Source organism: Marmota monax, unplaced genomic scaffold, assembly GCF_021218885.2.
Source record: "Marmota monax isolate L192 unplaced genomic scaffold, Marmota_monax_Labrador192_F-V1.1 WCK01_AAM20220418_F8-fsc00044, whole genome shotgun sequence".
NCBI lineage: Eukaryota > Metazoa > Chordata > Mammalia > Rodentia > Sciuridae > Marmota > Marmota monax.
In genome coordinates, this window is record NW_026695198.1 from 10,974,816 (window position 1) to 10,989,036 (window position 14,221).

The 14,221-nt window shown below is 37.1% G+C and overlaps 1 pseudogene; it reads right to left on the bottom strand.

The window, feature by feature from the left end:
• Window positions 1-620: 620 nt before the first annotated feature.
• LOC124082044 (geranylgeranyl pyrophosphate synthase-like) lies at window positions 621-1,523 on the bottom strand (annotated as a pseudogene).
• Window positions 1,524-14,221: the final 12,698 nt, after the last annotated feature.

Genomic DNA, 14,221 nt, shown 5'->3' on the forward strand with positions numbered 1-14,221 from the left:
TTTGATCTTTTCCTGGTCAGTGATATGCAGTATGACAGTCCCTTCAGAGGCTAGGTAGTGGTAGTGTGTGGCAGCTTCCAGTCGGCCAGTTGATCCTGAGGGGAACACAACATACTGTTTAGTGCACTATTTTGGCAAGTCTAGGATGTTCAGTAGGTTAGGAATATTGAATGCATTTCACCTTATGATATTTTCAACTTATCATGGATTTATTGGAACACACCTCCACTATCAATGGAGGAAAATATATATATGTACACCAATAAGTATTATATAGTTGATATCTATATCTTTTTTTTCCCCCGCAGAAGCTAGTACTTTTTATTGACAGAATCAATAGAATATTCGTGGTAGTATGACAGAGTTGGTCACAATATCCTTCCAAAACAACTTCTAACATTCTAATTAGACCTACACAAACATGATTCCTTTTCGTTCTTTTAACTTTGTATTACATATGTGGAGGGGTTTCTACATTCAAACAATTTCACTCACACCATCTCTATTTACTCAGTTTTTGAGGACTCAAGCTTGGTCCAAATTTGTGAAAAGATAATAGGCTAAAAGAAAAACCAATCAACTAAAGGAAGCTGTTGGACTCAGTCAAGAATGGCTTAATATTATTCATTTTCTTCACTGAACATCTTACTTAAGTGCTTTATTAGAGCCACTAGCTCAGTGTTCCCACAATGTGCTTCAATTTGTTTACAGGCTTTAGATTCAAGCTCTTTGAGAGTATTCCAAGTATATTCAAAAGAACCTACATCCTTGAGATAATGTACATAATATTTTTTTTTAATATCTGAGTTTTCTGCAGCCATAAGATGTTCTGCACCTGGGTGCTTTCAGGCCTTGACCAAATAGCATGAATAATAAGGAAGGAGAATTTTCCCTCTGTTAGATCTTCACAAAACCTTTTTTTTTTGTTTTCACTATATTCTTTGGAATGCAGATTAGCATAATCATGTCTAATTTTAAAAAGAACCCAAGTGTATTACATAATGGCTTTAAATCTTCTTTGTATTCAGAGAAAAACTGCATGAGACCTACTACTAATCCCAACAGTCCACCTGTCTTTTTCAGCACCATAGCTTGATATTCTCCTTCAGTGGGACAAGTGTAATTATCCCTCCAGTACATATCCAGGCCTTGTCCCTGATGGAGTTCCAAAAGCTGGGGGGTGAAAGTTTCACTGCCTCTGGATGATGAGTTAAGACTTTCTCTATGCCAAGGAAATATACATAATTGGCAGAATTGATGACAGATGGAATTCCATAGAAGCTGTGTGCCACTGGAAAGCCACATTGGAGTTTTGAGCTGTCTTTGATATCCTCAATGAGTAAACTGGCATATGCAACATTTCTGCCACTTCAGTGTTGATCCGTAATTTGTCTTCTGGAACTTTCAGCCAATGATTAAATTGCCTGTGAGAGTTTGGTTCTCACTTGTTTACCTGGTAACTGAAGTAAGCACTTGCAGGGCTCCAGAATAATTCTCTGGACAGTTTCTTGAGTCTTCTCCATTGTTTCTAAATTTCAAAGTTGATGATGCCATGTTGATTTCACGACTTTATGCCTTAGGCAGCAGTACTCAACATCTGCATGGCACTCCGTAGTTCAGACCAAGACTCTTCCCAGAGCCTTCATAAATCCTTCTCCTACTTCATCACTAAACTCTCTGCTCTCACCTGCTGTGGTGGCACACACCTGTAATCCCAGCAGCTCAGGAGGCTGAGGCAGGGGGATCGCCAGTTCAAAGACAGCTTCAGCAACTCAGCCAGGCCCTGAGCAACTCAGTGAAACCCTGTCTCTAAATAAAGTACAAAAAGGCTGAGGATATGGCTCAGTGGTTAAGGGCCCCTGGGTTCAATCCCAGGTACCAAGAGAAAAACAAAACAAAAAACCAAACAGCAAAATGCAAAATCTCTCTCCTCTTCTTAGCTGCCAGTGTTTCTACCTTACTCCAAAATCTATATCTTACATTGGGTAAAAACTTAAGAATGAATGAATTCTCGGTTCCGATAGGCTAAGTTCACTGGTGTGAACCATCGATAGGTCAGATATGTGTTCTTTGTACTAGACTTCAGCTATTATGAACTCATGATAGTCTTATATGATGTACACCACAAGATTATTTTGGGTTCCAGACATATAATTATATCTGTGTTTTTGTATTTGTCTTTATAAGTTAATCCTTGTTTTCTGAAAGCCTACATATTCTACTGTTATCTAAAGTATTAACAATTATTTCCAAATATTATCACATTATTCCATCAATTTTCAAATTTTTCACATACATTTTTTCCCCAGCTGATTTGATTAAATCAGAATCCAGCAAGGTTTGCTAATTACATTTGGTTGATAGACAGTTTAAAATCTTTTTCATCTACAGGTAACCACATCTTGACATTCTTGGTTCCCTGCAATTTATTCATGAAAGAAACCAGGTTGTTTGTCCTGTAGGATTTACCTCGTTCCATATTTTGATGATTAACAGAATGGGTATACAATCAAGCTAAAATAGTTAGCATGTTCTCTTAAACAGTGGCATTCTAGAAAAGTCTATGATGGTATATCAAAAACAAACCAGAAATTCCTTTGAATGAAAATAAAAAACCAAAAACCAAAAAAATGAAACAATGGATTTTAAGAATCAGGACTTATCAAGTAACCCTTTATTTCCCTTTTTACTTGTCTTACTTTGCATTTGCCAAATAGGTGAAAATGATGACATGATGAGATGATGAGATATTCCTTTGCCTTTCAATTCTTCCTTACTAATTTGTAGCCTAGCGTAAAAAGTTGGTAGAATGTGCAGGTAGCAAGAGGTGAAATGAAAGATTAGGTTAGGTTTATGCACTGTTTCCTTTGGTGCATATCCATGTGTGAACAACAAGATGAGATTGTCTAAATTTGGTGATTCTGCATTCAAGTCAGATGTCTTTATATTTGTACTTAAAGCAACAGGAATATGTATGATAAAATTTGTGCTAGTAATTCAAAGTTTTAATTAGTTTTCAGAGTAACATTAAATAGGAAATAAAAATCACCATGGCAAGTTGTGGGATAGAAATAAAAGAAAAAAACTCTATGTTCTACTATATTGAATGGCATTTTTTTTTTTTGCTACTTTTCAAAGAGTCCCTAATTGTTTGCAATGGGCCTTTCAGATTATGCAGCCAGCCTTGTCCATAAGCACTACCGAGTTTTATGAAATTTTTTCTTCCCAATGTCATTCTTGATTAGTTTTTCCCCTTCTCTTGATTCTTTTGTTATTTTTGATAGTCCTAGAAAGCCTGACTTGATGAGTGACTTCTTTTATATTTAGTCAGTGCAATGGATTGAATGTTTGTCCTTTCCCAAATTCATACGTTGAAAACCTAATCCCCCAAGATGACAGTATTAGAAAGTGGGGCCTTTGGGTGGCGATTAGGTCATGAGATTGGAGTGCTCATGTTATAAAAGAGATCCCAGAGACTCTTTGTCTCTTTCTGCCATGTGAGGATACAAAGAGAAGACGGCACCCTGTAGCCCAGATGTGTGATCCAGAACCCAGCCCTGCTGGAACCCTAATCTTAGACTTTCAACTTTCAGAATCATGAGAAATAGATTACTTTTGTTTATAAGTTACCCAGTCAATGTACTTTGTCATAGCAGCCCCAACTAAGATCATCAGTAAAAGGGTGCTTCAAAAGCCCCAAACTAAAGTAGTTTTAAGCTTTTTGCTTATTTGCAGAAATACAGGGCCCTGGAGGAGGAAGGATGCTTAGTTGATGTAATAATCTCATAAACCAATTATTCTGTCATATTATCTTACATTTAAAATTTCATTCAAAGAAGAGCACAGATTCAGGTTTCCTCTGAAGGGCAAGGGAGATTCGTAAGTGACAAAGCAAAAAGCCCCTCTTGCATGTAGTCAGCTCCTACAAGGCTCCATTCTGGCCATAAAGATGGTTGTTAAAATTGAACTTCAAATTGATCAAGTTATGCTTTAGTATTTCTTGGGGTGCAGAATAACAAAGAAATGTTGCTGGATGAGGTTTTCACACAAAAATATAGCAATTAATTTATTTTCTCTGGTTTTTCTATTTTTTTTAAATCAGGCTATAATAATACATGCCACATTTACCATTTTATTAATTTTTAAATTATCATTCTGTGGTTTTAAATATTTTCACATTGTTGTAAACCCATCACCACTACTCATCTGCTGTACTTTTTCATTTTTATGAACTGGAACTCTGCACCTACTAAACAATAATTCCCATTCCCTTCTCCTCTTAGCAACTGGCAATTGCTGTTCTACTTTTTGTCTGTATAAATTTGACTACCTTAGGAACTCAAATCATGTCTTCAAGTTAATCCATATTGATTTTTTTCTTCTTCTTTTGCCTTTACTTAACTTAGTGTCATATCCAAGAAAGCATTGCCAAATCCATTAGTCTTCGATTCATAGTTAATCTTTGTTATTGAAGCTTACCTTAAACCAACTTCATCTTTTTTTCCATGTGGTCTCTCTGTTTTTAAGGAAAGCTTATTATTACAATTCTGGGTTTTGGCTCCCCTTATGGGTTGCCCTTTACCTCTGTGACTCTTTTTTTCTTTTTTACTCATATTTTTTTTATCTTTTATTGATTTTATTTTTTAAAATATATGACAGCAGTGGAATGCATTACAAAAAATTTTTATTACACATATAGAGGACAATTTTTCATATCCCTATATAAAGTATGTTCACGCCAATTCATGCCTTTATACATGTACTTTTTTTAGGATTACAATTCTTAATACACATATATACCACAATTTTTCATATCTCTGTTTGCATATAAAGTATGTTGACACCCAATTCAAGTCTTCAGACATGTACTTTAGATAATGATGTCCATCATATTCCACCACCCTTGCTAATCCCCTGCCCCCTCCCTTTCCCTCCCACCCCTCTTCCCTATCTAGAATTAATCTAATCGTCCCATGCTCTCCCTCCCTACCCCACTATGAGTCAACCTCCTTATATCAGAGAAAACATTCAGCAATTGTTTTTTGGGGATTGGCTAACTTCACTTAGCATTATCTTCTCCAATGCCATCCATTTACCTGCAAATGCCATGATTTTGTTCTTTTTTTAATGCTGAGTAAAATTCCATTGTGTATATATGCCACATTTTTTTTATCCACTCATCCACTGAAGGACATCTAGGTTGGCTCCACAGTTTAGCTATTGTGAATTGTGCTGCTATAAACATTGATGTGGCTCTGTCCCTGTAGTATGCTGTTTTTAAGTCCTTTGGGTATAGTCTGAGGAGAGGAATAACTGGGTCAAATGGTGGTTCCATTTCAGCTTTCCAAGGAATCTCCATACTGCTTTCCATATTGACAGCACCAATTTTCAGTCCCACCAGCAATGTTTGAATGTACCTTTTTCACCACATCCTCGCCAACACTTATTGTTGTTTGTCTTCATAATAGCTGCCATTCTGACTGGAGTGAGATGATATCTTAGAGTAGTTTTGATTTGTATTTCTCTGATTGCTAGAGATGATGAGCATTTTTTCATATATTTGTTGATTGATTGTATATCCTCTTCTGAGAAGTGTCTGTTCAGGTCCTTGGCCCATTTGTTGATTGGGTTATTTGTTTTTTTGGTGTTTAGCTTTTTGAGTTCTTTATATACCTTAGAGATTAGTGTTCTGATGTGTGAAGGGTAAAAATTTGCTCCCATGATGTAGGCTCTCTGTTCACCTCACAGATTGTTTCTTTTACTGAGAAGAAATTTTTTAATTTGATCCCATCCCATTTATTGATCCTTGGCTTTAATTCTTGCACTATAGGAGTACTATTAAGGAAGTTGGGGCCTAATCCCACATGATGAAGATTAGGGCCTACTTTTTCTTCTATTAAATGCAGAGTCTATGGTTTAATTCCTAGGTCCTTAATCCACTTTGAGTTGAGTTTTGTGCATGGTGAGAGATAGGGGTTTAATTTCATTTTGTTAAATATGGATTTCCATTTTCCCAGCACCATTTGTTGAAGATGCTATCTTTTCTCCAGTGCATGTTTTTGGCTCCTTTGTCTAATATGAGATAATTGTAATTTTGTGGGTTAATCTCTGTGTCCTCTATTCTGTACCTTTGGTCTACCAGCCTGTTTTGGTGCCAATACCATGCTGTTTTTGTTACTATTGCTCTGTAGTATAGTTTAAGATCTGATATAGTGATACCACCTGCTTCACTCTTCCTGCTAAGGATTGCTTTAGCTATTCTGATCTCTTATTTTTCCAGATGAATTTCATGATTGCTTTTCCTAATTCTATGAGGAATGCCATTAATAGTTTTATTGGAATTGCATTAAGTCTGTATAGTGCTTTTGGTAGTATAGTCATTTTGATAATATTAATTCTGCCTATTCAAGAGCAAGGTAGATCTTTCCATCTTCTAAGGTCTTCTTTGATTTCTCTCTTTAGGGTTCTGTATTTTTCATTTTATAGGTCTTTCACCTCTTTTTTTAAGTTGATTCCCAAATATCTTTTTTTTGAGGATATTGTGAATGGGGTAGTTTTCCTCATTTCCTTCTCAGAGGATTTGTCACTGATATACAGAAATGCCTTTGATTTATCGGTGCTGACTTTATATCCTGCTACTTTGCTGAATTCATTTACTAGTTCTAGAAGTTTTCTGGTTGAGTTTTTTGGATCTTCTAGGTATAGAATCATATCGTCAGCAAATAGAGCTAATTTAAGTTCTTATTTTGTTGATTCTTTTGAAGACAGCAGTACTGGTTACTAACCTAATTCATTGATGAACTTCATAGAATTTATTTTTTTTCTTTTTACATAGACATATTAAAGGTTGCTTATATTTTGCTACTTATAATTTTCCCTTTGTTTCTTCTTTTCATTGGAGCAGCTCCTGTTCCACCTGTCCCACGTTGCTTAGTTCTGTAAATAGCAGGTAGTTTCATACACTGTTTGTTGAATATCCATAGACAGAAGTTGCAAATCAAGAAAGCAAAGCAATCTGGACAAGGAGTCTAAGGAAAGACCCTCACACTTGGACCTTCTCAACAGCTTCCTCTCTCTTCTTCTAGTGCTATCCCCTCTCTACCAGCAGCTAAACCGGCCTTCCTAAAATGTAATTAGACTATGTCATGCCCCTACTTGAAACCTGTGAATAGTTCTGTCTCTTTTTTTTTAATTTATGGATTTAAAATTTTTAGAAGTTTTAAGTTTGCAAAAAAGAAAGAGGAAAGTAGAGATTTTCTAGCCTCCTCCTGCCCTAATATATGCATAGACTCCCCATCATCAACATCCTTGACAGATTGGTACAGTTGTTATTGTATTTATCTTGATACATCTATCTTGATACATCATTGTCACTCAAAACTCATAAAATTCACTAGGATTCATTCTTGGCATTGTATATCTATGGATTTAGCTGGATATATAATGACATGTATTCACTATGACAGTATCCTACAGAATGGTTTCAGTATGCAAAGATCCTTTGTGCTCCACCTGTTCATCCCTTTCCGTGCTCAGCCTGTGGCAACCAGTGATCTTCTTATTGTCTCCATAGACTTATCATTTCAGAATGTTATATAATTGAAATTATACAGTATAGAGCCTTTTCAAATTTTCTTTCATTTTGTAATATGCATTTAAGTTTCCTTCATGTCTTTTTGTTGCTTGACAGCTGATTTCTTTTTAGTGCTGAAAAATTCCAGTGTCTGAATATACTACAGATTATTTATCCACTCATCTAGTGAAATACATCTTTTTGCTTCTGCGTTTTGTCAATCAATTAAATTGCTATAAACACCCATGTGCAAATTTTTGTGTGGACATATTTTCAAGCCCTTTGGTTAAACTCCTAGGGACCTGCTTACTGTGTTGTATGAGGAACACACACTTAATTTTCTAAGAAACTGTCAAACTGCCTTCCAAGGTGACTGTACTATTTTGCATTCCCACCACCAATGGATGGCAGTTTCTAGTACTCCCCATTCTCACCAGCATTTGGTGTAGTCAGTGTTCTGATTATTGACCATTCTAATAGGTGTGAAGGGATATCTTGTTATTGTTTTAATTTTTGTTTCCTCAATGCCATATAAGGCACTTTTTTATATTTACTTATTATTTATAAATATGCTTTAGTGAGATGTGAGTTAAATTCCTTGGAAGATTTTAAAAAATTTAAAACTTTTTGAATTTTAGAAATTCTTTGTATATGTTTTTTATTTTTCCAGCTTTACCAAGCTATCATTTATAAAAAATAGTACTCACTTAAGGTATACATCATGGTGTATCAATGTAAATATGTCTTGTCTAATGATCCTCATAATGAAGCTAACTAAAATATCTATCACCTGATATAGTTATTTTGTGTGTGTCTAGTGAGAACACAAAAGATCTATTCCCTTAGTGAGTTTCAAGTTTCAAGTACTTAATACATTGTTATGAACTATAGGCACTCTGGTGTACATTAGCTCTCTATAACTTATTCATCTTATAACTGAAGATTCGTACTTTTTCACCAATATTTTCCCAACTCCACCCCCAGACCCAGAAACCACCATTATACTCTCTGTTTTTCTAAGTTTGCTGATTTTAGATTCCACATGTAAGTGATATCATTCAATATTTGTGTTTCCGTCTTTGTATGACGTTCTTTATCAGCTGTATCTTTTACAAATATTTTTCCAGTTTATGGCTTGTCTTCTAATTCTCTTAAGACTTTCTTTTGCAGAATAAAAGTTTTGATTTTAATAAGGTCCAACTCATCAATAATTTATTTTACAGATATGCCTTTGGTATTATACCTAAAAAGTTGACACCATATCCAAAGTCATCATGTGCAATCTTCTAGTAGTTTTAGTTTTGTATTTTAAACATAGGCCTGTGACCCATTTTGAATTAATTTTTGTGAAGGGTGTGAGGTCTGATTTTTTGTTTTGTTTTATACTCAATGCTCTGTTATTTCAACATCATTTGTTGAAGATACTATTTTTTGCCCTATTGAATTGACTTTGCTCCTTTGCCAAAGATAAATAGAATTACAGATATTTAGGCAATTCTATTTCTGGACTTTATTCTGTTTTATTGATTTATTTGTTTTTTTCTTTCACCAATATCACACCGTCTTGATAGTATAGCTTTACCGGATGTGTTAAGTTAAAGAGTGTCTATTTCTCAGTGTGGTCCTTCTCCTTCAATATCATGTTGGCTGTGCTGAATCTTTTGCCTCTCCTTATAAACTTTAGAACAAGTTTGTTGATATACACAAAATAATTTTCTGGTATTTCCACTGGGATTGCTTTGAATCTGAAGATCGTGCATGGAACATACTGACATATTTATGAACATGGACTTTGATTCCTTTGTTCAGAGTTTTGTAGTTTTTCTCGTATAGATTGTAAATATTTCGTTAGAGTCATATCAAAATATTTTATTTTTGAAAGTGCTAAATGGTATTATTTTTATTTAAAGTTCTACTTGTTTATTTGTTGGCATATAGGAAATCAATGCATAGATTTTTAGAGCCCTTCATAGTGTATAAAGCAATAAGAACAGAAGGCTGAGGCATGGCCCTGGGCAGCATCAACATTCAGAAAGTAGGAAACCTTGTTAAAAGAAAACAGTAGGTAGAAATGTGAATGTGCAGAGTGAGGAGCAGAAGAAGAGCACAAATCACACACACAGGGAGATATTTTGGGAAGGAAACTAAATGACCACTGAAAGGGCCTTGCCTAAATAAATTATAATTCATGCCACATGGACATGAAGAAAGTACCCTCCAACGAGGTAGAATGGACAACAGGCTGATGGAATCATTTGAAGAAATAACACAGTCACTATTCAAACCATTGCTTTTGATAATTTTTTATTACAGATTAAATTTACCAAAATTTTAACAAATATAGAAACTAATATAAACAAACATACCTGTGAAGTTTTATACTGAGGCCAAAAAAGGAAAGATTTATCTTCACAGAATCATATGTTCAAGCCATTTAGCTAAGAGTGAAAAAATTGTGTGCATGGAGGTCAATAGCTTGCACCTTCAATTGCACTGAAAAGGCCAATGGCCTCGATTCTATTGCTATGCTCATCCCAGGGTCCTCTTGACACTTACTTGTAATTGTTGCTCCCTTTCCTGGAATGCTGTTCCACAGACACATGGGTGGTTCATGTCCTCACTTCACTAGTCTCTAAATAACCTCTTAGAGGTATCCCCACTGACCATCTTATTCTGAGTACCTCCCCCTACACTTTCAATTTCTACCCTTGGATTGACTCTAGTTTTCCCAATGACACTATCCTTGACTGAATTTGTATTACAGGCTCATTTGTTTAATGATTGTTCATTTCTGTTTCTAGAATGAACAATCAACAAGGGGCAATAGGGTTTGTCTCATTCACCTTCACGTTGCTGCCTTTAAGGGTGTTATGGTTTGCAAATCCTTGAAATCTCACATGTGAGACAACACAGGCATGTTCAGAGTTGAAATGACTAGACCGTGAGAGCTATATCCTAATCAGTGGATTAATCCATTTTATAGATTAATAATTAGAGAGGACTACTGTATTGGGTGGCAACTGTAGGCTTATTATAGGGTGTAGCTGGAGGAAATAGGTCACTAGGGGTATGCCTTTTGGGTTTCTATTTTGTCCCTGGGGAGTAGAACTCTCTCTGCTTCCTGGTTGTCATGTCTAGAGCTGTTTTCCTCCACAACACCTCTCCACAGTAATGTTATGCCTCACCTTGGGTCCAGAGCAATGGGCCGGCTGACCAGGGACTGAACCTCTGAAATCATGAGCAAAAAAGCCCCTTTTCATTCTGTAAGTTATTATTGTCAGGGATGTTGGTCACAGAAACAAAAAAAGTTGACTAACACAAAGGGGTTCATTCTGGACCTTTCATTTGCATTATACAGAAGGGATTGCACATTGATAATAAGCTACATCAATCCAGAGGGTCCTCTGACATGTTAAGTCTCTTTAGAGGCCTTCATAGTGTATAAAGCAATAAGAACAGAAGACTGAGGCATAGCCCTGGGCAGCACCAACATTCAGGAAGCATGAAACCTACACTCTCAATCTCTCTCTCTCTCTCTCTCTCTCTCTCTCTCTCCACACTCACATCATCATTAAACTGTAATGAGGAGAACAAATGTTATTACCTGAAGGGTTGGTATCAGAATGTCACTTAGAAGAGAAGGAGAGACTTTTCTGAACAGGCCCAAGCAACCCTTGCTAAGAATAGGATCTAAAGGAAACTTTGGGGTATTTTGGAGGTGGTGGTGAGTGACTGGAGTGGGAAGAATGAGGACAAAGAAGTAGCAGGAGAGAAATTGAAAGAAGCAGAGGTCAAGGGATAGTCAGTGAAATGCCAGAGTTGGAGTAACAGAGGACATTTCAGGAATAGTCCTATTTCATTGTACCTTCACTTGTCTACAAATATATCTTGAGGATAGATTTTATTTTGTGCCATCCCAGAAAGAGGGGATCCAAAGGCAAAACACTGCCTGATGTTATAAGAACCTAGAATTTGTTCCAGTCTTGGCTAGCACTTCAATTATTATGTGCTGAGAAAAGTTGGGGTTTTAAAACAATATATTGATACCCTGATAAGGCAGGGGGAAATACCTGGGATATAAAATATAACTACGTAATGGACTTTGAAGGTGAAGCAGTGGGACCTGGTTCTCTTGGCTTACGTATTATTATTATTATTTTTTATTTATTACTGCTTCTCTCTTATCTCCCAATAAATCCTTGTACCTTTCAGTGTGGAACACAGAGTAGTCAGGGCTCATTAGTGCTTTGTGGAGTGGTTCAAAGACTGTGGTGCTGGACTCTGAGATCAAATCCCAGCTCACCATTTTTTTTTTTTAGTTGTATGGGCTTCCATGTGTCCCTTGACCTTTTTGTTCCTGGCTTGTCCATCTTTTAAAGTGGGGATCCTATTTCCTAAGAGTGCTGTGAAAATTTGAGCTTAGATGTAATTCATGTTACATAAGAGCCATTTTTTTCTTATTCTTCAGATAGATTAGAGCAAAGTTGAGACTTAAAAACATAAATTGGTTAGCCCAAGAAAACTGAATGTAGTGACTGAATTGAAAATGAAATCTGGCCTCTTGAATTTCTTCTCTTCTGAAAGGTTCAATGTTATTTGAACAAAAAGGAAAGACATATTTTATAAGCTGAGAACCCTTCTCCTCCCTCAATTAGATGCTAAAAATCTCAAACTTTATCGAAAGTTAAGGTTGAAGTACATTTTTTTAGAAAAGGGGGACATTTCCTTTTTACCGACTCTCACATTCTCTAGAAGTTTCACAGCTGAATTTGAATTGCCCCCACTCTCAACAACTCACTCCTGTAAAAGATGTATCCAAGTCAATCCTAAGTAAGCTGGGGGAATGAGTGTTGGGTTTGGCCACAGCAATATTATAGGACAGAGACCTGGTCAAGGTGTTCTTGGGCTTGTGTTTGTAGTCTTGCACTTAACAGGAGATTGTAGATTCTTTATGAACGCTGAAACTTTGCTTATGAGTCAAAAGAAAAGCTATGAATTTCTAGCAGCTATTGGGCCAGATGAGGATCTCAACTATGCAGAGGAAGAGATTATCATGGCTGGTCTCTCTGGTTCCATCCAGATACCATGAAGCCACAGGGACTCTTGACAGCCTCATGCGGCCAGTTCTTTCCTTCTCCTTGCAGAGAAAGGGGCTGGTACACAGCCACACTGGGAGCCCCCCAGCAGCTTTTGAGCAGTCAAAAAGGAGGATTGTATTCATAGCTGTTGAAAAGACAAAACTGAGTATAGCCAGGAGGTTATGGGAGCCGTGGAAAAGTCTCACATCTTGGCCCACAAAAGTGGTCAGTGGGCTGGCAGATATTGTAGGCCGTGGAGCCAGGGTAATACAGGGAAATACAGATTGATCTTACCACACTAGAAGAGGAGAAAAGTGCCCCAAGTCTGCCCATTCACAGCAGATAAGAGAAGATGTGCCATTCTGTTGCCAGGGTAGAGGAGATGCAGTTTACATCAGTTAAAAAAAGTAGAGGGAGAAAGTAGAGAACCTGTATTCAATCTATGAATTAAGATTCAGCTGAGGGTAGTGGTATGGGACTCTCTTGTGCTGCTGAGACTGTAGCAATTATGCCATGGACAAGCAGGTGCATGGTGAATGTTGTGGTTTGGATGTGAGGTATTCCCCAAGAGCTCACATGTGAGGCAATGCAATAAGGTGCAGAAGAAAGATGATTTGGTTGTGAGAGTCTTAACCCAATCAGTGATTTAATCCCCTGATAAAGATTAACTGAGTGGTAACTGAAGTGGTGGGGTGTGGCTAGAGGAGGTGGGAATTGGGGGCGTGGCATTGGGGTATATATTTTGTATCTGGAAAGCAGCGTCTCTCTATTTTCTGATCATCATGTGAGCTGCTTCCCTCTGTCACACTCTTCTGCCATGATGTTCAGCCTTACCTGAGCCTCAAGGAATGGAGCTGGCTGGCTATGAACTGAGACCCCTGAAACCGTAAGCCCTTAAATAAACTTTTCCTCCACTACAGAAACTTTTCTTCAACTATTTTCTTCAACTATTCAATTGTGATGGTCTTTAAATCACAGCAGTAAAAAAGCTGAGTAAAACAGTGGATATGTGTTTCTATGTAATGAAGAGACGACTCCATGGAAAACATATTTTGGGGATAGATCAGTATAAAGGCAGTTGGGGTTCTTAGGGTTCTGGTTACCCTCATACATTTTCAGCCTTCATTCTTGTGTTGAATTTAAGGCTCCAGTCTCTCAGTAACTCTAAGGACCTTCCAGGATTAAGAATGCCTATAGTCAGGGGGTAGCGGCACACACCTGTAATCCCAGTGGCTCTAGAAGTTGAGGCAGGAGGATTGTGAGTTCAAAGCCAGCCTCAGCAAAAGTGAGGCGCTAAGCAACTCAGTGAGATCCTATCTCTAAATACAGTACAAAATAGGGATAGGAATGGGGCTCAGTGGTCAAGTGCCCCTGAGTTCAATCCCTGGTACAAAAAAAAAAAAAAAAAAAGACTGCCTGGAAATTTCATCTCACTCTCGTCCACTTGACCCAGGAGGGACAAGGGATGGTGAGAAGAGTCTTCCATGTACATTATTCTGTGGGGGAGAGTTGTGGGTCTCTTTTCTGTCCTTCAAGTCCCTAGAGAAGATCTGAAGCTCTTGCTATGACT